Genomic DNA, 25,256 nt, shown 5'->3' on the forward strand with positions numbered 1-25,256 from the left:
AGACTAGTTAGACTGGTCCTTCCACTTATTTGCATATGAAGCCACCAAGCCCATAAAGAAAACGGGCATCACTGCCCCTGGCTTCTTTCTCTCTCTCTCCGTTTGGAGACAGCCCGCACTCTGTCTGTGGAGTGTGTGCCTACTTTTACTCTAATCTGAGCACCCAACCCCCTCACTTCATGGCCTTTCTCTTGCCTTTCAGTGTATCTCTCTGAATAAATCTACCTTTACTCAGCTGTGGCTCGCTCTTGAATTCTTTTCTGCGCAAACCAAGGACCCACACTTGGTGGCTCATGTCCCAGGGGCTCAACCGAAGCCTGGGACACGGCCCTCCTCGCGCCCCACATCTGTTTTTCCTGCATCACATATACATACATATATACCTTATTTTCAGATTCTTTTCCATTACAACTCATTACAAGAAACTGAATACAGTTCCCTGTGCTGTACGGTAGGTCGTTGTTGTTTATCTATTTTATATAGGGTAATTATAAACTTGTAATTTTGAGACTGTTCTATAAACAGGATTACACAGTATATAACCTTTTGAGCCTGGTTTTTTTTCCATTCTGCATAATGCCCAGTGAGATCCATCCAAGTTGTCACATGTGTCCACAGCCAGTTTCTTTTTATTTCCAAGCAGTGTCCCATTACACAGACGTTGACTCTTTTGCCCGCCGAAGGACACTTGAGTTGCTCTCATTTCTTTGCTATCAGGAGTGGAGTCATTATAAACACTCACGTCCAGGTTTAGGTGTGAATGTAAGCTGTTCATTTCACCGGGATAAATGCTCAAGAGCACAAATGCTGGGTCATGTGGCAGATGCGTGTGTAGTTTTATAAGAAGTCGCTGATTTAGCTCGCAGAGTTGCTGTGCCCATTTACATTCTGGCCGGCAGTGGGTACAAGTTCCAGGTGCTCCGTATCCTCACTAGCAAAGCTTTGTGCTTTGTATCCGTGTTTATCAGCCCCTAGGACTCTAGAACGTTAGGACCACATGAGGCCTTGAAGACTTTCTAGTCCAGCCCGTTGATTCAGGGAGGAACCAAGATGCTGTGAAGGAACTCGACCATCATTCCCCCTTCCTCCAGTTCCCCTCTTGTGACTATCAACATCCCTGTTCACCCTGCTGACAGTCTCAGGCAGAGCTGTCTCCTCTTCCTGACGTCCCTGGAAACTTGTCAAAGGTTGGGCAGGACCTAAGAGCTTTGTTCAAGCCTCAGGAAAAGTCTCAGCCATGAAATTCAACCTTGTGCTTTGCTGCCGCTGAAGAAACTAGGCTCCAGCTGCACTTGTGGATTCTCCCACGGCTCTCACTGCAGCTCTGCCTTAATTTCTCTCAGGAAATCACTAACAGCGCCAGAGTTCAAATACCGCCTGAAGTCGTAGCCCCCAGCCTGCCTTCCCAGCTTCACCCGGCCCCCTGCCCATCCGCAATGTCAACAGCCAGTGCCACTAGTTCAGCTTCTCCCATTTTTTGCGTACCTACTGTGTGCCAGGCAATGTGCAAGACACTTCATGCAACGCGTATGCCTCTGGTCCTACCCTCAGCCTCCAAGCCCCAACTGACATCTGACAGATGAGATAGTGGCCACTAGAAGTCATAATCTTGGACTCAAAAGTCTTAGAATAAAAGACCCAGGTCTAGGTCATTCTTTTGCAAAACTTCTCACAGTACAACATGCATGAAATATTGTTTCTGGTGATCCAAGCGGTCTTTCCTGTCACTTTCTGAGCTTAAATAAGAAATGTGCCTGTTTTCCAGGGTGTTACATTTGAGATTTAGGAAACCGACACCAGGTGGCGCCAAAGCTGAGCTTTTTATTGCACGGAGCAGCAAGGCTTCACAGAAGCCCTTTGCTGATTCTGATGCCCGGCTTCTTCCCACTCAATTATAGCATTTCTAGCCCATGAAACTCTTTATGAAAAGAGCCAGACATCCTTGCTTTTTTCAAAATCAAATCACTAAATATTAACACCTACGGATCTTTCTAAAAGGGTTATACTTACGGCAAAAATAAAGAAATACAGTATCTAGGTAGAAGACGGAACCTTTACATTGGACATCAGTTGCTTTAAATTGCTGCTTCTTTTTAACTCCAGCGTTTCCTTATATGGATGCTCCTGAGATACAGACAACTCTTCCAGACCCTTTCAGCATTTTGAGTGATTCAAAGCCGTGGATTTCTCTGCAGTCTTCTGTGGAGACGAAGTTAAAAACTTCCTGCAGCTTTGTTTACTGTTGAGCTTGTTTGATAATATTTTAAGAACTGAATCCCTCTTGTTCTGCCTGTCAATGCTCAATTCCTCATATAACCTACTAATTTCTCTGTTTCTTTCTATGTGGATAAATTATTTTCTGCTTCTTTTTTCTCTGATACTAAAACCTGGAAGGAGAGATACAACAGTTTCGTATAAGCCTCGTGGCCCGGTGACCTCTCGTTTTCCCAATTCAGGTATTTCCTCTACGCGAACTTTTCTCTTTCCTAGTTCTATTTTCTTTGACATTTTGAGTAGAGTGACCAACTTACGCTAGTTTGCCTGGGAATTCTTCTCCATCCTGTGTCCTGGGCACCTCCTGAGTTCCAGACAAAATGGGACAGTTTGTGACTCCAACTTTAAGTTTGAGTAAAAGTTAACGTGCAGTGAAGTTCAGATTAGGGTTCAGTTCCAACCACTGTAGCAGGCTTCATTCTCAGCCACAGACCTTTTATTCTTCATCCATCCATCCATTCTGCAAGCATCCATATGATAAGGAAAACTCTACTCCCTTTGTCCTCACCTTTCACGGAAGTTTTTTCTTTGGTTTCTTTAGTTTTAAAAAAATTTTAATAGACTTTATTATTTTTTTAGAGCAGTTTCAGGTTTACAGCAGAATTGAGCAGAAAATACAGAGAGTTCCCACGTAGCCCTCCCCATCCACACACATATACTCCTCTACCCTCAACATCCCTCATCAATGTAGCATATTTGGTACAATCGATGAACCAACATGGGCACATTATTATCAACCAAAGTCCATAGTTTACATTAGGGTTCACTTTTGATATTGTATATTCTATGGTGTTTGACAAATGCATAATGACATGTAGCCACCATTATAGCATCATACAGAATCATTTCATTGCCCTAAAATTCCCCTGTGTTCCATCTATTCATCCCTCCCTCCCTCCGTCTCCCCAAACCCCTGGAAACCAGGATCTTTTTATTGTTTCTGTAGCTGTGCCTTTTCCAGAATGTCATTTGGTTGGAATCATACAGTTTGCATCCTTTTCACACTGACTTCTTTCATTTAGTAATATGTCTTTTAAGTTTCTTCCATGTCTTTCATGGCTTGATAGCTCTTTTTTTTTTTTCACTGTCGGACACTTAAAAATTTTTAACACCTTTATTGTGTTATGATTCCTGTGCAGTAAACTACACATCTTTCAGATGTACAATTTGATGAATTTTGATAGATGTGTACACCCGTGAAACCACCACCAGATGTAATGGTGCACACGTCCATCACTGAAGTTTTTCGAGGCCATCAGTTTCTGTTATCCATCTTCCAAGGCCCACAGTGCTGAACACAGTTTCAAATTCAAATGGATGCTTCATTAATGATTATTAAATGAAAGAAAAGGATGAATGCCCCTCTCCCCCTTGAGGCGACCACTTCTTGCTGGCTCCAAGCATCCCTCCCGTCTAGAACCTGACCAGCTCCTGCTTGAAGCTCAAGAAAGCTCTTAGGTGGGAGAAGCAAAGGGGACATCGTGATGTCACTTGGGGTCTTGAGTCGGATAGAAACAGCAGTGTCTGACAGGTTTTAGAACTTGCCTCAAACTTCAAAATTCCCTGTTGCCCTCCCAAGAATAAAACCTCCCCAGATTTGTTTTTTGTGAGGTTTACATTTATATTTAGACGAGGCTCCTGTTCGGGAGGGACTTGTCACTCAGGAGCAGGCTTCATTCCGCACCAGACCTCAGCATCTCTGAAGAGGAGGCAGTGGCTGCGGGAGTGGGAGAGAGGAATTTGCCTGAGAGATTGTCCTCTATTCCCAAATAAGTTCTGTCTCTCTTTCCCAGCCAGACTCTCTATAAAAGGGAAAACTGGACAAAGGCAGTGGGAAAGGAGCGCGTCCTGGCAACTTTCTGTGAAACGCGTCCACCATGCTGTTTACAAATTCCTGCAGCCAGCCCCGGAGTCCAAATGTAGACGACTCTGTTTATGTAACTAAAATAGACGCTTATACCGTGTGATTAAGGTGGCTACTGGGAGTTGGGCCACAGTCGGGAGATATTTGTTGCAGCTGAGGCCAGAGCGAGGCTCAGGGCACAGGATCCCCTGGAACCCTGAGCAGATATAAGTTTTTTAAAGATCAGTTTTCTGGTCTAGAAACCTCCCCGGGTGGGCACGTCTAAAACGCAGGGGAGATGTCACAACCTGGCATCCTTGGTCTGCTCTCCATCACAGAGGATGGAGTTCTTCACGGAAGAGGGACCAGCCCAGCACTGGCTCCTCCCAGCCAGCTCCTCTCTCCGCGCCGTGTTTGGAATGGGGCCCCCATCCTGCACCAACAGGGGAAGACTTGTTCCAACATATGGTTCCAATCAGCCACCCACCGCCTGGGTCAGTAAGGAGGCGCAATTGTTCTAGGGTGAGGAGACGTACAGCCCAATAAAACATTGCCTCGGAACTCCGGTCTCGGAGTCAGCCTGCACTGTCCTGCCCGAGGACCCCCGGCCTCACGGCTGCAGTGGCTTCCCCCACGAGACTCATTCGAGTCTCACTTCCTCTCCGAGCTTTCTCCAGCTCCTCCTCACCTGGAAGAAGTCATGGCTCCCTCCTTGGGGTAATGAGGTCACCCCTTTCCAGGCCCATCCACCCCCAACTCATAGGTGAGCTCCTTGGAGTCAAGGTCCGTGACCCATCATCATCTTGCAGCCGCCTGGGCCCTGGCAGGGTGTCCAATGGGGCAGTTCTCTTGGGAAATGGCTGGTCTTGCCGAGTCAGGGAAAACAGCATCCAGGGGCCACCAGACGGGCAGCAGGAGCAGTGATGCAGCACTATGCCTCAATTCACCCCATCGACTCCCTGCATCGGGAAGAAAGAGGCCCCTATTCTCGTGACTCATGAGGCAGGGAGGGGCCGCCTGCTGCCCACTGCAGCTCACCTGGTGCCAGACTGCCCAGCACTGTCCCTCGTGCTCCAGCCTCCCTAGAGTTCAGCTGTTGGAAGGTGCCATGGGTCTCGGGGACCTCTGCACACTGTTTGCTCTCCTGAGACCTGCTGTCCCACCACCCAGAGCCACTCTCTGCTTCGTCCTACTCACCATTCAGCTCGCCACTTAACCCTCAAGGAAGTTAGGGACAACTTCCTGACAGCACCTCCCGACGGTCTAGATTATATCTCTTTCTTAGATGTTTGTACCACATCCTGGATGCTGCTTGAGCATCTTACGTGCACTCCCTCCCCTCTTGAGGGGTGAAGCTGGGTTTTATCCCCTGAGCGTCCTCACTGAGCACTGGCCACACGTACTCGGTCATTCCTCTGATTATTTGTTTACGCTCTACTTTCCGGTGTCACTCCCAGAGAGCAGGACATCCATCTTCCTCTCCACTGTCATCCCAATGCCCAGCCCGGTTGCCAGGCTTACTAGGAATGAATGAACTGATGAATGGATAAACTAATTAATCAACCGAAGGACTTAGGAGAGAGGGAGATTTTGCGCAACTAACTAGAATTGAGGTCACCTTGAGGCAAGACCAAACTGGAACTCGTCTGTGGCCCCCCACCAAAGGTGCTTCCAGGGGACAAAGGGTGACTGTTCTCTGCCTGAATGAATGGGATCATATAAGGCAATGGGTCAGAGGAGAAAAGGCAACAGAAAAAAACTTTGAATGTCTTTTTCTCGTTTCCTTTGGAAAAAGTAAACTCGAGGGTTTTTCACTGAGTTCTTAAGGGGACGCAGGCAGCTGCGGCAGGTAACAGGAGGAAGACAAGCTCTCGACAGTCAACGTCTCTGATCTCAGAGGCAGACTCCAGGAGGAGGCCCCGCTGAAGTCACACTTGGATGCCAGACTCCCAGGTGCGGGCAGGGCGCCGCGGCTGCCAGGACCAGCTCAGGCACACACAGGGGCATTCACAGCCCTGGGGCCACAGCCCCTCCTGCCCGCCCTGTGCGCCCCCAGCAGCAAACAGGACTCTCTGTCTCGGGTCCTGAGTCAAGCCTGCGTAGAATTAACTGTAATAATTGGCAGGTGGGCCGTTGGCTTCTGGGTTTCAATTCACCAGGGGCTCATGAAAAAAGAAAGAAAAAAAAAGAAGAAAGACTGGATGTTCTGCTGTAGCCAGTATTTAGCTTGGGCTCTGAGAAGCTTCAGCTTTCCATGACAAGAAACAAACTGTGTGGCTGCAGCTGCCCTGGGCAAACAAGAGCTCCAGAACAGCCTGGGAGAGAGAGGCCCTTGCTGGCCCACAACCAGTGTGCTCCTTGGGGAAAGAGGAGGAAACAGCCCCTGACCTGCTGCCCTTCTCAGGAGCACAGATAATGGAGAAGAAAAGGGTCTTTCTGAAAGTTTTTTTTCTTGGATGGAATGGAGTGGCCATCACCTCCGAAGATTTTTCCATGGCATCAATGCCTTTGTTATCCTTTACAAGAATTCCTACGATAATAGGGGCGCTCGTCCCAGCCCACTACCGAGCCACCATGTAATAGTGTCTACTGCCCACGGGATGGGGATCAGCCTCCACTCCTGTACTTCTGCTACGTGTCCAGTGCAGATGTCCCTTGTCAACAGTGGTTATCTTTTCTACCGAGCCTGAGACATGGACTCAGGATCCTCAACACTGCACCCCAGGAAGCCACTACAAGAGAATAGGAGTTGCCATGAGAGCTGAAAAATATTTGCCACTTCTATTTTAGTAACTCAGAAGAGGCCAAAGTTACGGTCTCACCGAAGTTCCCGTGAAGACAGGAATCCAGGGGTGGCCAGCTACAGGACTGTGGCTCTGATGCCAGTTACTGCCCAAATACAGACCCCTTATCAGAGTGGGCTCTGATGATCATCGGGGAGAGGGCACACTGGGCAGGATTTCACTGGAGAGCCAGGCACAGTGGCCCAACGCTGGGACAGCCAATGCCAAGGGCACGTCCTTTCTGTTTGCTGCACCTGCACTTGAGGCTTGTCCTTCAGCTGGAGATTTTGCCTGTGGTCTGCTACAGCAGGGACAGAGCAGCCACCATCCTGAAGTGCTTTCTTGGGGACAGTGGCCCCGTCGACAGTGATTCAGGCCATGTGTTTCTCCCTCACTCTTTCTCAGCAGGCCTGTTTGCCCTCCTTTTCACAGGAAACTGATGTAGCGCTGGTGTGGGGTGAATCTGGCCTCCAGGGCTGAGAAACACTGAAGAAGTGGCTTCCCTTGGGGTCAGGACCACATTCTTGCCCGAGGAGAAGGGCCTTAATTCAGGGTCCAGGTAACGCCAACCATCCCTTCACGGATGACGATTCTTGGACTTTCCTCCCAATGGGCTTTGGGACGGTGTCTCCTTCTAAATTCCCTTTCCCGGCCCTGTGTTCAGTACCTTAGAGATCGAAGCCTGAAGCGGTTACACTGGTGCCCCCCACTTCTCTGCCCCAGGCCAGTGAGGAAGCTCCTCTGCTAAGGCTGGGGGCCGGTCCCGAGCTCTCACCTCCTGCTCTAAGGAGGGCCACCTTGGCAGCCCCTCCCTCCCCCCCACCTCGCTGAATGGTGGGAGGGCTAACTGCTTGGGTTCTGGGGAGACCACTTTTGCTCTCCAAATCTGCTTCCTCACCCGCAAAATGGGAATAATGATACCACCTCCTAGCATTGCTGTGAGGACAAAACGAGACCGTCTGTGTAAAATGCCCAGCGCGCAGCAAGCAACAATGGATCCAGGCTATCATTAGTGCAGGGCAGAAATTTCAGCTACAGCAGTACTCCTGAGGATTTTTTTAAATTGTGGTAAAATACATATAGCATAAAATATACTATTTTGGAGTGTATAATTCAGTAGCGTTAAGTATCTGCACAGTGTTGTGTAACTGCTACCTTGATCTAGTCCCAGAATTTTTCATCACCCCAAACGGAAACCCTGTGCCCACTACGTAGTCTCTCTCTATCCCTCCCTCCCCACACCCAGCCCCTGGCAAGCTCTCATCTGCTTTCTGTGTCTATGGATTTGCCTACTCTGATTACTTCAAATAAACAGAATCATATAATGATATGTGGTCTTTCGTGTCTGGTTTCTTCACTTAGCACAATGTTTCCCAGCACCATGTTTCATTCATGCGGTAACATATATTGGTATTTCATTCTTGCTATGGCTAAATAATATTCCATTGTATGGATACATTACATTTTGTTAATCTGCTCATCTGTTGATTGACGTCTGGGTTCTTTCGTCATCTGGGCTATTGTGTGCCATGAATATTTGTGAACAAGGTTTTGTTTCAACACCTGTTTTCAGTTTGAAGGGGTATACATCTATTCTTGGGTCACATGTGGTTCTATAATTAACTGATTGAGAAATCACCAAACTGTTTTCCACAGTGGCCACACCATTATACATTCCAATCAGCAACGAATCAGGGCTCTAATTTTTCCACATCCTCACCAACACATTTTTCCCCCTTTTTAAAAAGTCTTGGCCATCCTAGTGGGTTTGAAGTGGTATCTCACTGTGGTTTTGATTTGCATTTCTTGGATGACTAATGACATTGAGCATCTTTTCATGTGCTTTTTGGCCATTTATGTATCTTCTTTAGAAAATGTCTATTCAAGTGCTTTACTCATTTTTTAAATTGGGTTGTTTGTCTTTTTGTGGTTTCCCCTATGAATTTTAGGTCTTATTCTAACCAATAGGGTCAGGAAAAAGACTTAAAGGACATGAAAATGTGTGTGTTGGGGGGCAGTATTCAAATTCCCTGTACAACCTGGATTTGCAAGAAGGAAATCTAATTCCTTTATTTGGTCTAAAATTTGTCTTCCTTTTAGGACTTTACTGCTGGTGAATAGGAAAAAGATTAATTTTTAACCCAATCTGCTTTATAATTTAGATCCCCAAATTTAAACATCCCTCTCAGTTATGCTCGGTCTTTCTAGGAAAAAAACAAAACAAACTCAAATTCTAAGTCTCTGAGATTTCTCTCCCTGGCCCCATGGTGGTCATGACCTCTGAGAGTATGGGCCAGCGGTGGTTTGCTAACATCTTTGGTGTGGTGACTTCTGCCTCCAATGGTCCTGGGCAGTGTCCCTTGTCTGCTAGTTGAGCCTCACCAGACTGGAAATGGTGGCCAAAGGCTGTGGCCATGTGGTCAGTCTTCTCCTCTTGGCTCCATCAAAGGCCATCTGCTTCCGGCGACTCGGCCTCTCCCGTGAGGTCTGGCTGTGACTTCCTTGGCCCTGCTCCAGCCAGGCCCTTAGCTCCTCCTTAGCCTCACCTTCACCACAGGTGCACTAAGGGCAGCTCAGGAAAGCTAAAGCCCCAGGGCCTTCCTGCCAAACCGCCCCACACCACTGCGCTCTCGGGGGTGAACTGCCCCAGGCCAGCTGCCGCATCCTCCCAGAGCCCCACAGAGGGGGGGGGGGGGGAAGCAGCATCCTGGTGCCTCAGAGGAGGGGGACTTCCGGAGGTGGCAGCTAAGCCGGTCCTTGAGGGATGGGGGTGGAGACTCTGGCTTCCGATTGTCCTCTTGTGCCTCACAGCACCTGACGTAGTGTTTGACAGGGAGGAGGTGCTCAAGCCTGCAGGCTGAGCTGACTGTGAGAGATGAGAGCCCTGGGACGCGGAAGGACACGGCTCAATGGCTATTTCTCTCTGAATCAGAGGAACGTTCAAATGGCACCCACGAGCCCATCTCTTCCACTGCCTGTGAGCTCCCCCAGCTGACAGTTCACAAAATGGCAAACGTAGAGGGTCGATACTTATAACCCCTCCAGCCAGTCTTACAGGTCAGAAGAAGGTATATCCCCTCCTCCTGAGAGCTAATTCTCCTACCTGTGCTCTTAATTCCCATCCCTTCATCTCCTTTAAGATCTAGACCTTGATCCCAGGAGCTTCAAAGAGAAGATGGTCTGCTCAGAGCTACAGAGAAGTGCTTGACCAGTTGGCTTATTGCTGGCTCCAACAAGCAGAAACTGTTGAACCATCCCTTGCTGACTGACTTTGCCGCTGCTTGACAAATGCTCTCGTCCTGATCTACCTGCCAGTGGGCCACAAAATCAGGAGCATTTAAGGACCTCTGTGACGAGGAAGAGAAAGACCAAGCCTCTGGCTCAAGTGGCCCCCGTTGGAGGAGGGCGAAGGAAAGAGCTGGATGAAACAAGTAATGAGGATGCTCAGAAGACACAATTAGAGTCCGAGAAAAGGACTTCCTGGAACTAAAAGAAAACTAGCCATCATTTTAAAAACTTAGGGAATAAACTGAAAAAAAAGGATGATCACTGCTGAGTACTGAATTAGAGGTCCTGAAGATCAAGGGAAAGTAATATCTCATCGTGTGAAAACACCTGCCTTCTCATGGTCCATCTGTCTCTGGACCCTCTTAGCCCAGCATCTAAAGACATGTGTGGCCCTGGACCCAGTGCCCAATTGTTCTGATTTTCTTGGTTCTTCCTCTCACACTTGAGCCCTGGCCAGCCTGGGCTCCTTCACACCAACAAACACTTCCTTTGCCTTTACTTTGAGCCTGCAACTGCACTTGGCATTGAAATGCAATGATACTGTGTTTCCTCTCCTCAAGGAACCTAAGTTGGGAGTGAGCTGAATTTGCTCCACTGGGTTGAGTCTCCCCAGGTCTTTGTTCTTTGCTGATTCTCAAGGGAAGTCATGAGATTATAAAAGATCGTACGCATTTCTTCCTAGGGGCCCCTTTACAAAGAGGTGACCTGACACTATATCCTTAGGTTTCCATGACAACTCCAGGATGGCATTTCCTGTGACCCAGCTGAGGTTCTTCTGAGACAAGATGGTTGACGTGGCCTCCCCTCCACCCATCCCAGCTCCCTTTCCCTCCGCTTGCACCCCCTGTCCACATAAGCCCCCACCCACTTCATCCCAGTCACAGTGGATGTGAGGATTCCCTTACCCTCAGGAACATGTTCTATATTTGAATTTCAACTCTCCCCTTGGGCTTGCTTTCCAAAGACAATGGAAACAGGTTCCAAAGGCAGGCCCCCTTGAAGCAGTGTCACCCAGGTGGGACAAGGGACTGTTTGAGGTTAAGAACCAAAGAAAGAACTGAAAGAGGGAACTCCTCAAATTGGAGGATTTCCCCCTTTTTCTCTGGTGTCTTTCTGGTAAGGAGAGAGAGATGGGGATATAGAAAGCTTTGAGGGAAGCCAGCAGAAGTCACAGGGAGGAATGGAGAGGTGACCCCTACAGGAAGAACTGTGAAGGGCCACCACCCCTGCAGTGCCAGGGTCTGAGGGATACACAGTGGGGCTGGAACACGGCCACATTGGACAAAGCACCACGTGGCTGCAGAGCTAATGCATTTGCATGTCCGGGGGCACCTGGCTGGGGAAAAGGATACAATTTCCCAGGTACTCAATGACTCTGAGTGACATCAGACACCCTGTAGCACAAGATAATAAACACACACTCCTGGCTTGTTTGCCGTTTTCCCTCCCCTCCTTGCCATACCAAAGCGCCCCTCTCTGATTCCCATTCCACCTGTCTTGTGAGAAACTTGACTCTCCCCAACCTCAAAGCTTCTTCTCAATCCCAGAGGACAAGAAACAAGACCATGGGTCACCCCTCCTTCCTGCTCCCTGAGATATACAGTCGAGTTGGAGCAAAGGCCCCAGAGGCCCAAATGAGGAAATGTCAAGGCACCCAGGGCAGCGCAAGGCCACCTTGCCAACACTAGCCAAGGTCCAGGCCAAAGGACAGAAAGAAACAAGCTTTCCATGGCGAGCGTCTTCAAGGATTTGCACTCCTGCCCAGTTGACAAAAGCCCCAAAGTGCTGGCCCGGGGAGGGAGCGCCAGCTTTCTGTTTAGTCTGGCACTGTTCTACCAGGCCTGCAAGGATCAGCAAGCTGTGAGTGTGGATTTCAAGGCCCCTGAGTACCCATGTTTATCTTCGGGCTCAGATCCAGGAGCTCAGCAATGTGTCCGTTTCAAAATAATCATTACAACAATAGCCCGCCTATGGTAGGATGCAGACTTTGGAATCCATGTCAAAGTACAGTAGAACAAAACACCTTAAGAGAGGGCAGTTTTGCCTAACAGCTCTGGTGCATGAGGAGTGGAATTTACCCTAAGAATTCTCAGAATCCATGTGGGCCTCGAGCACCTCGGTGAGAAGGGGATGTGAAGACAGTACAATTGGAAGAGTCAATTAGGGAAATGACTGGAGCATAATGTTTTGCAAAACTGACTGTTTCAGCTGGTTCTGGTCATCGGACAATGGAAGGACCAGCATTTGGATATTCAATTACTTCCTGAAGCTGAGGACTAGTTGAGTATATTTGGTTCCGGAAATATCCCAATGGAGCAAGAGAAAAATGGGACAAAAGGTTTTGGCAGAGGCCAAGCCGTTCTCCCAGCTGCAGAAATGAAAGACGAATCCCAGAGCACCCCCACCCCGCCAACCCCAGCCCCAGTTCCCACGTGGCCGTAGAAGAATGCGTGAAGCAGGGCTGAACAGCAGCCTGGCTGGTAGCAAGAGGCAGTCACAAGCCCCCAGGAAGACCCCTTGGGTCCGTCCAACCTACCCCTTACAGCACACCCTCTCATTTCACTAAGATGAGAAATACCGAAACAACTCTTCTGACGGTTGGTGCCAGGCACCCAGGCACGTACCAGTCAACTTCCCTGCCTCCCTAGAGAAAAATGCCAGCTTCCCAACCACACACTGACATTCCTGGCAGAAAAAAAACCTTATTATTCCACCTGAACCAACGAGAAACAAAGCCAGTCAAGAAATTTGCCTATTGGGATTGCAAAGCTTTGAATGCCATCAGTCATGTGGAAAATGTTGAGCTGAGCCTGGCACTGTCCTCCGAGATCTTCGTGCAAACAACCAGAGGCCGCTGAGAGCTTTCAAGCCCACATGGAGGGGGAAGTGCTAATCACAGAACCAGGCATTGGCCTCCTCCGATGGCCCTAATGAGGACCAGGTGACCGCAGATGAAGGCAACCACACCGTGCTTGTGTTTGTCAAATCTGAGATTGCTGCAAAGCCTGGAATGAATGAATCTGAAAACAAGCAAATCTATCTGTCCAGGAGCTGGAAAGAATAGGATGTGGAAAGGGGCGGGGGAGTGTCATCAATTACTTGTGGTTCTCGGAGAGCCAAGAATTATGCTTGGAAGTGTAACTTCAGAGCATCTGGAGAAGTCTTCGTTCAGCATCCTAGGTCTTCTGGATAATGTCAAAATCATTCAGACTGTCCAAGCCAGGCCAGATGGAGGCAATACTGTGTAGTGTGCAGACTTGTCTCAGGACTCCACTCTGCCTTCTCCCTGCTTCTTGTCCACCTTCCTGCTGGTGCATATGCCAGTCTCCTCCTCCTCCACCACCACCACCACCACCACCAAGAACAGCTTAGGGCCTTCCCTCCTCCCCCGTCCAAATCTGCTCCTAGGAAAGGATCTGATACACTATCTTTGCCCCATCACAGGTCAAGTGTTAGTGTACTGGCCTCCTTTGCTGGGGCTCAGTGTCCTCCCCTGCATAAGGAGGGGTAGCAACCACTTAGGGGACTCGGATGCTTCTGCCATCTTGATCGGCCCAGGGGCGGCAGGTCTGCATGAGCCCCTGAGAAGGAGCTGGGTTTATTTATGAAGATGTAGTGATTCCACAGGCAGCTTGCTTCTCGGATCCTGAGAGATGTTGCACCACTTCTGTGATCAGCCTCCAGGAAGGCCAGCTGGGCGGGGGTGGGGGTCTGCTGGGCCCTGGGGATCAGGACACAAGCTGTCACTCTGACGGTTCCTGTGGGAGCATCTTGGTTCCACATGGATGATTTGATAGTACACATGCTAGGGCTTCTCCAGGTCCCTGCCCGGACTCCTTACACCCCGTCCTTCAGCTCCTGATTGATTCCTCCACGAGGCATTCCTGGGTCCCCCCAGCCCTGCTTCCCCCCTCTTCTATGTCTCTCTTGGTGCCTGGCCCAGGTGTACCTCTCTGCAGGTTAGACAACAGTTGAGCTTTGCCAAGGTGAAGAGCGCCCCCTGGAGTTGTGCAAGGGAGCAGCCCTGCCTTCTCTTTCCAGTTCCTCCCGAGCAGAGCTGTGAGCATAGGAGAGACGGGAGAGTCCTCCACAGCCAGTTTCTGTTCGCTCATCATCCTCACCCCCTCTCCCTCCCAGCAAGAGGCTCCTCCTCCCTGCCTCCAGCTGTCTCCCAGCCTCGTATGGGGCTGGACCTCAGGAAGTGCCCCATCACCCCTGCTGACTTGGCCAGACGAGAAGTCAGGGCTGCAAATGACCATTCCTTCTTATTCGTAAGTTTTGTGGGTTTTTTTTTTCTTCTTCTTCTTCTTCTCCTTCATATAAGAGGTATTTGAGTGTCTGAGAAAGAGTTTTTTAAATAGCTTTTATACCAAATGAAGAATTTTAAAATATCCTTTAGGACAAAAAGCCTCTTTGAAGCCCAGTTCACAGAACCACAGAACATCGACACAATAGACACCCTGTTTACTGGCTACAAATTGTTTGCTTTGCTACAAATTGAACGCAGAGAGAAGGCTTTTTGTGCCTAGGGTTGCGCGGATGTCAGCCTTGAAAAGAATTCAAGTAACCTCAGCCGCATTCCGCATCCTCCACCTCAACTATGTGCTAGGAATGGTGCTGTGTCGGGCGCAGCTCTCCCTGGGGTCCGACTTGGCCCTGAGCTGGGGTGGCAGGTGGCCGGGTCTCTCATTATAACTCTATTTTGGGCCCTAGGGTGAAGGAAATGCATAGAGCAATTCAGTACTTTTGACCTAGAGAAAAGTCAAGATTGGGGGATGAAAGGGAGGGTGTGTAGGAAGAGGGAGAGCGAGATGCTTTCCACTCATAGCTTATGATGGACGCCTATTGTGGAATTCCTCGGGTACCACCCCCTCCCCTGCCCCCAGGGAAATACACCTTCCCTGTTTCCGAGAAGGGCTCTAACTAGACTCCACGACCATGCTCATCCCCTCTCCCCCTCACTTCACTCTACTTACTGTCGCTGCAGGCTGAACTGCATCGCTCCAAAACTCACAGGTTGAGTCCTTGACCCGCGGTGTGACACCCTCCGAACGTGACTATACTTGGAGATGGGGTCTTCAAAGGAGTGGTTACGTTAAAATGAGGTCCTCCACCTTTAGGGTGGGCCCTAATCCCATCTGACTGATGTCCTTAGAAGAAGAGATTAGGACACAGACAGAGAAAAGACCACGTGAGGACACAGGGAGGAGGCAAGCCAAGGAGAGAAGCTTCAGAAGAGCCAAACCTGCTGACCCCTTGATCTTAAACTTTCAGCCTCCAGAAGTGTGAGAAAATAAATCTGATGTGTAAGCCACCCAGTCTGTGGTATTTTGTGTGGAGCCCAAGCAATTTAATATACTGGCAAAAGAACAAAAATCCCAAAGCTCTCTCCAAGCTTCTGTTCCTCGTCTATAAATTAGGAATATTTGTTTCTGCCTTGCCGGACTCTCGTAAGGGCTAGGACTGCAGATGACAAGGCGCCTGGAGCAGGGTCTGATGTAGAACAGGCATGTGCTAAATAATTGTGGAAGTCAGGATTGTTGTTACTATTATTAGGGACCAATAAATGTGTGTGTGGCGCTTGTGGGTCCCTACCAAATGTACCTAGAGTCCCTATCCATCAATTTGATGACTTAGTACCAAAGAATTTAGTGTCTTTGGTAACCCTGGAGATTTCACCCTTTCTGGGCCGCCATGCTGCCTGACCAGGGGGCACATTCATTCCCTAAACTGATCTGTCTTCATAAATTTACATCCTCACCTATTTCACAGGAAGTCGGTATCTCATAGCGGCTACTGACAAGACAAAGGTTTGTTGAAAGTCCATATACGTTATACCCACAGGGGGATTTACCTTCATGTCAAACTCTAATAAATTGGCCAGGCCTGATTTTGCTCTGATATAATCTGTTTTCTTTCCCCTAAAGAGATAATTTTGTAAAAGGATTGGTGATTCTGTCTTCTTGCATAAATGTGCCAGGTGACACGCAAGAGAAGTGAGGTCGGCACACTGAGTCTTCTTTGATGCAGCGGGGTTTCTGGGGACACTGAGACCACACGTAATGACAGGTTACCCCCCTCCTTCACCCAACAGTCCTGGCCAAGGTGGTACATTTCGTTTGCTTGTCCTTGAAAACGCTGGACTTGGACCACCTCTGAATTTAAACCTCCAACCTGATAAATTAGACTCTCCTTAAAAGTTCTCCCAAACAGCCCTGGCTTGGGTCCTGGCCACAGCTGCTTCTCTACCGTAATCTCTCTAAATGGAGGGACCCTCGTAGCCCTCGTGCCTGCTGCCCACTGATTCCCTGCCGGAGTCTCTCCTTGTGGACAAAACTTTCTGTGAACACCCGGGCCCTGCAAAGCCGGCTCACCTCGGTAGCTGTTTCAGGTGTCTCCTCTCTATTTAAATGACATGGCACGCGACGAGCGCTCCATGAACCGTGACTGTCAGAGGTAAATGTACGGTTTTATGCAGAATTACTGTTTTGCAACTTTTAGTATGTTCTCTCATTCCTGGCTGATGACTCCCCCCCAGGACTGTGGAGAAAGCTGGTCGTGAAAAGTGAGTCATCTTCATTGACACCAACGATCACTCTCCGTCTTTGATAACTACTTCTCCCCAAGCCTGTCGTCTTTTCCTTCCACCCAGCTTCAGGAAAGCAGCGTGCCCACTCTCTCTGGGCCAACAGCTTTCTGCTAAGCTCTTGTCCCGTGTCTGCCCTCACCCCAGAGAACCTTCCTCTCACGCCTTTCTCTGCCTCCCCTCAACACACAGGCTTCCTCCTGATGTTACAAAACCACCTTCTCCTGAGCCCAAGCTCTCCCCAGCCGACCATCACTCATGGCCAAGATTCTTGTTTAAAAAAATTAAATTAAATTTTAAAACTTTTACTGAGATATAATCACCATAAAACATCCTGTCAAAGTGTGCAACCTGCTGATTTGATACATTTATGTATTGCAAAATGATTATCACAGTAGTGTTGCCAGCATCTGTATCACATCACGTAATTAGCGCTCCTTTTCTGTGGGGAGACCAATGAAGGTCTAGACTCCCAGCAACTTTGAGCTGCCCAGTACAGCGATGTTAACTGCAGTCTCTATGCTGTGCGTTAGATCTCCCCAGCTTTTTAAACTACTAGCTGCAAGTTTGTACCCTTAAATAACGACTCCCCCGTCAATGCCTCACCCCAACCCCTGGCCCCCGATAACCACCATTCTATTCTCTGTTTTTACAGTTTTGGCTTTTTTAGGTTCCACATAGAAGTGGTAGCATAGAGTATTTGTCTTTCTCTGCCTGATTTATCTCACTTAGCATAATGCCCTCAATGTCCATTTCTGTTGCCCCAAATGGCAGGATCTCTTTATTTTTCATGCCTGAATAATACTCTTCTGCAGTTATGTACCACATCATCTTCACAGCCAAGATTCTTGATCACAAGTTCTTCACCCACCACCACATCTTGCAGTCACTTGCTCACTTCCGAACATCTGAAGTCTGCTTGTCATCCCACCGCTCCACCAAACAAAGCTCTCAGTCCCAAGGCCAAAGACAGAGCCCCTGGGCAAAGACCCACTCTGGGGAGGGGCAGAAGCAGCACAAGGCTACAGTCAGGAGGACGAGTGGCAGGGCCTGGCGGAGGCCCCTGGCCTCGTGGGGAATGATAGAATCGTGGAGTGAATCTCCAGGTAGTCCAGATGGCACCAAGAAGTCAATCACCAGCTTGCTGGAGGTGTCACCTCCTTTCCCTCTGTGATCCACGACTTCTGCCCTCCACACCACCCCACTGCTCCGCCAAGTGTGCCAGCCCACCTAGCCCATCTCCATCTCCTCCGAGTCTTCCCCAATCTTCCCCTAGTTTAAACAGACCCCTCCCTAGCATCTTCCCACATCCATCAGAGACACCCCTCCCTGCACCCAGCCCCTCTGCACTGTCCCACACGCTGACAAGCACCACTGAACACCCAGCTCGGGGCAGGACACCACTCAGTTATTCTGTCCTCACAACCACCCGAAGGGTTAGGTACCTTTGCCATCCTCATTCCCCTTTCACAGGGGAGGAAACTGAGTCCCAGAGAGGATAAACTTTACTTTCCCAGGGTCTCCCTTTTAAAAAGCAGCAGAGCCAGAAACTGATCGAAGGAATTGGGCTCCACTGAGCGTATCCTGCTTCATGTGGGTATCTGGTCCCCTCTTGCAGTCTGTTCACTCAACGGTGTGGCCCGTGGGCAAAGTGAGACACTCCCTTCTCCCAGCTGGGTCCACTCAAGGCCACCCAGAATGGGAGGGGCCTGTCCTCTTCCAGAGATCCCTGAGCAGTCTCCAGAAGACCTTGACATGCGCTGCTGAGGCCCCTGACCCCTCATCTCTGTCCTGGATTCTGCTTCATCTGCATTTCCCCCCTCCCACCAAAGCCCGCTGCAGTGCACCCGCTTACCCTGCTGAATTGTCACCACTGGAGAGAGAACTGACTTCGACCCCAAGAGGAAGAAGAGAGGAGTAGTGATGCCGTGGACTCCAAGTGGACTCCCCGGGTTCAATGCTGGCTCCTCCACTTATTTGCTGTGTGGTTTGAGGCAAGTTACTGAACCTCCCTGTGCCTTGGACCCCACACCTGTGAAATGGGGATAATAGCAGTACCTCCCTCCTGTGAATGTTGTGAGGATGAAGTAACATAGTACAAACATTGAATGAGCATTAACTCTTTTCATTTGTATTTATATGGCCTAAGGAGCTACCCCTTCTCAATAGGAGGCTCTTAGAGGTAGACAACACTTGGACAGCTAAACAAATATATCTCTAACAGCAGAATTCCAGGCACCCTGGAAGGCCAAGAGTCCTTCGCACCTTCCAAATCAAATCATCAAGACAGCTGCCCATGTGTCCTGACTATGCTCGTGGCCCAAGTAAGAACCACCAAGCCGGTTGGCACAAAGTGGCCAATTGTTCTGCTAACACTGATTTAAGATTTTCATCAGCCAGGTGTAAGCAGGGGAGGTTCCTGTGTTACTTAAAGGAGCTCCGTGGAAGATCTGCCTCTGCCCTGGTGACCATCAGCCAGAAGAGTGACGAGGGAGCGACAGGGTCCCGGCTGGCTTGCTAGGCCTTGCGTGAATCCCGGCCATGAGGTGGGAGCAGGGGGAGAAGGGAGCTGTGCACATGGAGAGCGAAGAGCTCTGGGTTCTTTTCCTTTTTCTTTTCTTTCTTTTCTTGCTGTGCACAGTTGGAGCTGTTACCGGTCCCAATCGCGACATCTTGTTTATTGATTCCACAGGCTCCAGGACCAGAGCGTGATGAATATCACTTTTCCACTGGGGCTAACGTCACACGGCCAGAAGAGTGAGGCAATCATCCAGAAAACAAAATTGTTTTTGTCTGAATGTGCCATTGGAGATGCTCTGAAAAACAGGCTCTTCAGGTGATTACGGAGCTTAGGCAAAGCCAGGCTCTTGCTTGAATTATCTGCATAATCGCCTTAGTTCTCCAGTGTGTCCGCGCAGACACGACCTCGCAAATCGCCAGCTCGCCTGAGCAAGCATACACGAAGTCAGGCAGTGATACTAATGATGCCAATTTTAATAAAGGAAAAGCTACGCTCTGCTGAGCACCAGCTGCAGCCACGGCCTGGGTTTGGTTAAAGGCATCTGCACAATCCTGAGCTATAGGGTCAGGCCCCCCAGGCAGAGATCAGGGTGAGGATGGGGAAGAGTGGATACAGCAAGATAAAGGGAAGGTATCCACCAAACACAGCAATCCAAATTCAACTATAAAAGGGACCCAGTTTCTAAGCTCAGAATTGCATTTCCTTGGGTGTTGTAACCACATCCTACATCTCAACAAGAATCAGTCAGCACAGAGCCTAGAACCTGCTGCTCAGACTGGGCTGAGGTAGCGCTTGGACTTCTGGTCTGACACGTTATCATAACCCTTATGTAATCAGTGTCATCTCAGGAGCAGATAAAGTAAAAATAAGTAGAAAGATAATACAGAAAACGTATCAGGTCCACAATTCTAGTAACTTTATAGTAGTACTTTATTATTTTAAGTGTAATTATAACAAAGTTTCATCATCATTGTGATAATAATTTTTTGAAGCATATAAAAGAACCCTGTATAATAGACTTGCGATTTCAAGTGGATAATTAGGAAAATTTGATTAAAGAAGTTTGTAACCAATGTTTAAACATCAGGGAATTTTTAAATTTGTAAGTAAATTCCTAAGTTCTATGTCTTGCTTTTTGCTTAGTTTTGGGGGTTGGAGAGGAGATAATTAGGCTCATTTACTTTTGGAGGAGGTACTGGGGATTGAGCCCAGGTCCTTGAGCGTGCTTAGCAGGCACCCTACCACTTGAGCTACACCCTCACCTGCTAAGTTCTGTGTCCTTGGTTGGACAAGCGGTGTTTGAAGAACAATATTTAATAGGCTTATGTGGTTAATACATTTTGCATTTGATAAAACACCCAGAGTTATTGCTCTTTATGCTCAAAGCTCTTTGACGTTAGCAAGAGCATCCTCCTGTTACCAAGGACCTAGGAATGTAAGCTCCAGCAAAAGCCCCATCCTGTCTGTGAGGCTTTCATTGATCCCTCCAGGAAGTTCTCCTCTCCTAGTTCTTTAGCTGTGAGAATATCTTTTTGAGTCTCTACAGTGTAACCTAGTTTTTCCCCTGGGGTATGTATGCCTTGACCCCCCAGCTAGACTGTAGACTCTTTGGGAGACAAGCACTTCTCTTGATGCACTCTTCATTTCTTTTCCGTTCTCCATTTCTCCATGCCCAGTGCTAGGCATACATTAGGTACTCAATATATGCTCATTATTTGGTTGATTGGTTTCAGATACATGTGGGATGGTTCTGTTACACTACAGATAACCCAATAAACAAAATCAAAGATAAAGAAGATTATACTGTATAGCACAGGGAAATATATACAAGACCTTGTGGTAGCTCAAGCGAAAAAAAAGTGACAATGAAAATATGGATGTTCATGTATAACTGAAAAATTGTGCTCTACACTGGAATTTGACACAACATAGTAATATGACTATAACTCAATTTAAAAAGTTTAAAAAAAAGAACAAAGGAAATGTTATCATGATCAATATTAAAAAGTATTTTCCTATTAAAAAAAATTCTCACCAATGAAGGAATTACTGTAGAGGACCCAGATACGGTCTGCTTGAGCATTTAGTGATGGGAATGTTTTATCAGCACTTTCCTAGCTTCAAAATACTCTCTCCATTCCAGGATGACCGCAGTACCCTTGGATCCCTTCACCCTCGTCGTCACGCAGAGGCTCGTTCAGAGCAGCCGTGAACTTTTCAGGCCATGATTCTCTACAGGGGTTAAGACATAGCCTTTTGTTTTGATGAAGCTCAAACCTTGTTAACAGAATTCAACTGTTAAGAAAATGTCTGATGAGGACCTACTGTGTGCCCTGCATTGTACTAGGTCCTGGGATACAGCGATGAAAGGGGCAGCGGGGCACTTCCGTGCAGGACAGGGATGATGTGTAGCCCCTGCTCAGTGGGAAGCGAGGGGATGACCGGGAGCGCTCTGGGACTTAACAAGAATGCAATTATCAAGCGACCGAGTGGTCCAGTAGAGTTCCATGAAAGAAGGGGCAGAGGGCAGGGTAGGTCTCGGGGAGTCAAGGTGGGTGGAGGTGAGGGATGTATTCTTATTCTATTGGGATGAACAACATAATAAGAGAGGTAGAAATTGATCTCTGTCTTGGCCATGTAATGTGTGTGGCCCCATCCCATCAGGGGTAGCTGCCGGGAGTAAAACTATACAGAGATGATGGGAGTAGACTGGACCTACAGAAGGGCAATCTCATAATTTCAGAGCGTCAAGGGTTGAGACTACGTCCATGGGAAGCACAATAGTGTGATGTGTTAAAAGTAGTGTTTTTAGTTCCAGACATTCTTTTCTGCCCACCACTGACTTCTCATATTCTATAAATTGAGGCATTCTAAAGTTAGGTTTTTTTCATTTGATCCAGCCAAGGTGGGAAGTAGTGGGGAGCTATGGGACAGTGGGGTGGGGCGAGAGCGGGAACGGGAATGACAGAAATGCCCCAGAGGCCAGGGGAGTCCATGTGTGAGGCGCTGTTCTTCTTCAGGGTTCTTTTCACGAGGATTCCTGAAAGGGGGTGAGCCTATAAGGGGGTCTCCATGGCAAGCATGAGTGCTGGAGAAACAAAAACGGGGTGGCATGTCACCAAGCAGATGGCCCAGTCCTGGGGCGCCAGTCCCCTGCACCCACATGAGTTCTGAGAGTAACTAGTGGTTTCCCAGGGTAGCACAGAGCCTACAGACAGAGAGCCAGCTCTGACAAGAGCTCAGGGTCCCAGGAGGACACTCCCGTGACATACACTGCTGAGGACAGGGACCTGACAGGAATGACAGGAGCCTCAGGGTGTGCCCCTGTGCACCGAAGGTGATGACTGGTCACCAGAGGCCAGCCCCCTCGCCTCAGAAGGAACGAGGATCCCGGGGCAGGGGGTGAGCAGCGCAGTGGGGAAGGATTTGAGATGACCCTGAGTTTGCTGACATTTCAGTTCCCACTATCTGGCAAAACAAGATCTTGAAACAGAATGTAAAATTAGCTTTCTTTAAAAAAATTAAAAATAATGAACATTTCTGAGTTCATGATTTGAGACTTGTGCCATATATTTAAGGCTTTAGGAAAAGTAAAGACTCTGAAGTAGACACAAGAAGGTAGGACAAAAATCACGAGCGAGAGAGAGATGGGTGTCACAGAAACCAGGGGAGAACGGAGGTCCACGGGCTGTGGGCGGTGGTGTGGACACCAGTGCCTAAAGAACTAGCGATGAGCCACAGTTTGCATAAGGATGCTGTGAGAGGTGAGGCGGTGAGCTTTCGAGGGACCACGCATCCAGCGCATCTCTTAGCTTTCCCAGCTGCCTGTGTCTGCGGCATTCCTGCATCCTGAGCTCGAGGAGCATGCTTCCTCAGGGAGCCAGGGCTCTCCTCTGCCAGGACCGCTGCTCCAGCTCACAGACCTTAGTTTAGTCCTTCTCAGAGTCTAAAACCAGGCTCATTGTCGGCAATTTGACCAGACTCAGAATATATATTGAAAAGCCAACATGGAGAAGATTTGGCGCTGTTTGGGGGTCCTGGAGAAATTTTGCCATCATGATCCTTCAAATCCAGTACGGGCAGCTGCCTAAGTACGAGTCTGTAAAACGGAAGGTGCAAGGGGAGGTCAAGGAAGCCTAAGGATAACCATCAACTCGTTGACCCACGTGGTGACCAGACTTGGTCACTGTGTTGCAAGCCAGAGACTACATGCAAGTCCAGTGTCAATGAGATACCCACTGATTACCTGTAGAATTTTGGGCAAATCACTTTCCTCCTCTGCAGCGGGGCCGTCCTGCATTCTTGGAGATTTCCTCTGCTCTCCCAGCCATTTCAGTGCTTTGTCATCATCTCTCGGCATATTATTGTGTTTTTTTGTTTGTTTTTTTTTGTTGTTGTTTTAACATTTTTTTGTTGATTTATAATCATTTTACAATGTTGTGTCAAATTCCAGTGTAGAGCACAATTTTTCAGTTATACATGAACATCTATATATTCATTGTCACATTCCTTTCTCTGTGAGCTACCACAAGATCTTGTATATATTTCCCTGTGCTATACAGTATAATCTTGTTTATCTAGTCTACAGTTTTGAAATCCTGAGGCATATTATTGTTGAATCCAAAGTACTCGCACTGTTGGTTTACCAAATCATAAAAAATGTTCTCCAGTTGGTGTAGGTTTGGTGAACTCCTATATGTAGTTGGTGAGAATGTGATTCTAGGGGACAATTTGGCAATAAGTGTCAAAAGCCTTGAAAATATTGTACCTTTGACTCAGTGATCTCATTTCTAGACATTTACCCAGGAAATCATCACAAACAAGTGAAAAGACACGTAGGCCAGGAGGGATGTTCGTTGCTTTGTTATGGAAAATAAGAGAAAACTGGAAACAACCTAAATATCAAATAATAGGAGATGATTACATGAATTATGATACATGCATGCAATAGAATACTATGTACAAAATTACACATAGAATTATACTGTAGGTGAATATTTAGAAGCATGGGAAAATGTGTACAATGCCATAAAGCAGGACAGGTGGTTACAATAAGATCTGATCTTTGGAATATATTGTCCCTTTTTTATGAATAAAAAATACAGGAGAGGGATGTAGCCTAAATACTTACCAGGCTGTTCTCTGGGTGTGAGGACAGAGGTCATTTTCATTTTCCTCTTTGTGGTTCTCTGTGTTTTCTGCAATCAATGTGAACTATGCTTGTAATTAGATTTTTAAATATATTTTTATAGGGGGCATTTTGCGCCTACCCCCTCTTCATAGTCTGATGTCAATTAATCTCTCAGAAATATGGCAGTAAATATTTCATCAGAAAAGGGTCTTTAATCTCTGCCTGTCTCTCAGTCTTCTGGAGTGCGGATTTCATGGACGGTGGGGAAATTTAGGTGGGTTTTGTTCCGACGATCGTGGCGGTTTTGCGGGGACAGGTGAGAGTCTGAAGGTAGTTGCACTTGACTGAAGGACAGCGTGCAGAGAGGTCAGCAGCAGCTCAGCCTGTCCTCTCCACCTGTAATGCAAACAGCCCACATCCAAGTTCAGCACAAAAACTTCCAGCTCTGCAAACAGGGACCAGAGAGGGTGTCTGCCCATGAGCATTATGTAACTGCTGGGGTCTTTGTACACAGAATTACAAAGCATTACTTCCACATGCCAACCATGGAAGGAGTTCCCCTCTCTAGCAGATTGTCCGTGTTCCTTGCTTCAGAGCTCAAGCAGCCTCTCTTCTCCTGTCTTCTATCGGTTACAAGAGAATCTCCCAGGACAAGATTCTCTCCAGATTCAAGGCAAGAGGAATCAGACCCCGTCTCTTGGTGGCAGAGGGGCAAGGTCATGTTGCAGGAGAGTAGGCAGGAAGTGACATGTGTTGCATCTGTCTTTGGTGCAAGGCTGTCTGGAAAGGAGATTTGGATACATAGGCCTGGAGTTACCAGATCTTCTAAT

At 48.1% G+C, this 25,256-nt stretch overlaps 1 long non-coding RNA gene across 1 annotated transcript in view; it reads right to left on the minus strand.

The window, feature by feature from the left end:
* Nucleotides 1-24,142: 24,142 nt before the first annotated feature.
* Nucleotides 24,143-25,256, minus strand: part of LOC116661005 — a 132,130-nt gene continuing 131,016 nt past the window's right edge. Inside the window, exon 4 of the long non-coding RNA XR_004316783.1 lies at nucleotides 24,143-24,822. This is a non-coding gene — a long non-coding RNA (uncharacterized LOC116661005). The remainder of the gene's footprint in view (nucleotides 24,823-25,256) is intronic.

The sequence above is a fragment of the Camelus ferus genome, chromosome 1 (assembly GCF_009834535.1).
Source record: "Camelus ferus isolate YT-003-E chromosome 1, BCGSAC_Cfer_1.0, whole genome shotgun sequence".
Taxonomy (NCBI): domain Eukaryota; kingdom Metazoa; phylum Chordata; class Mammalia; order Artiodactyla; family Camelidae; genus Camelus; species Camelus ferus.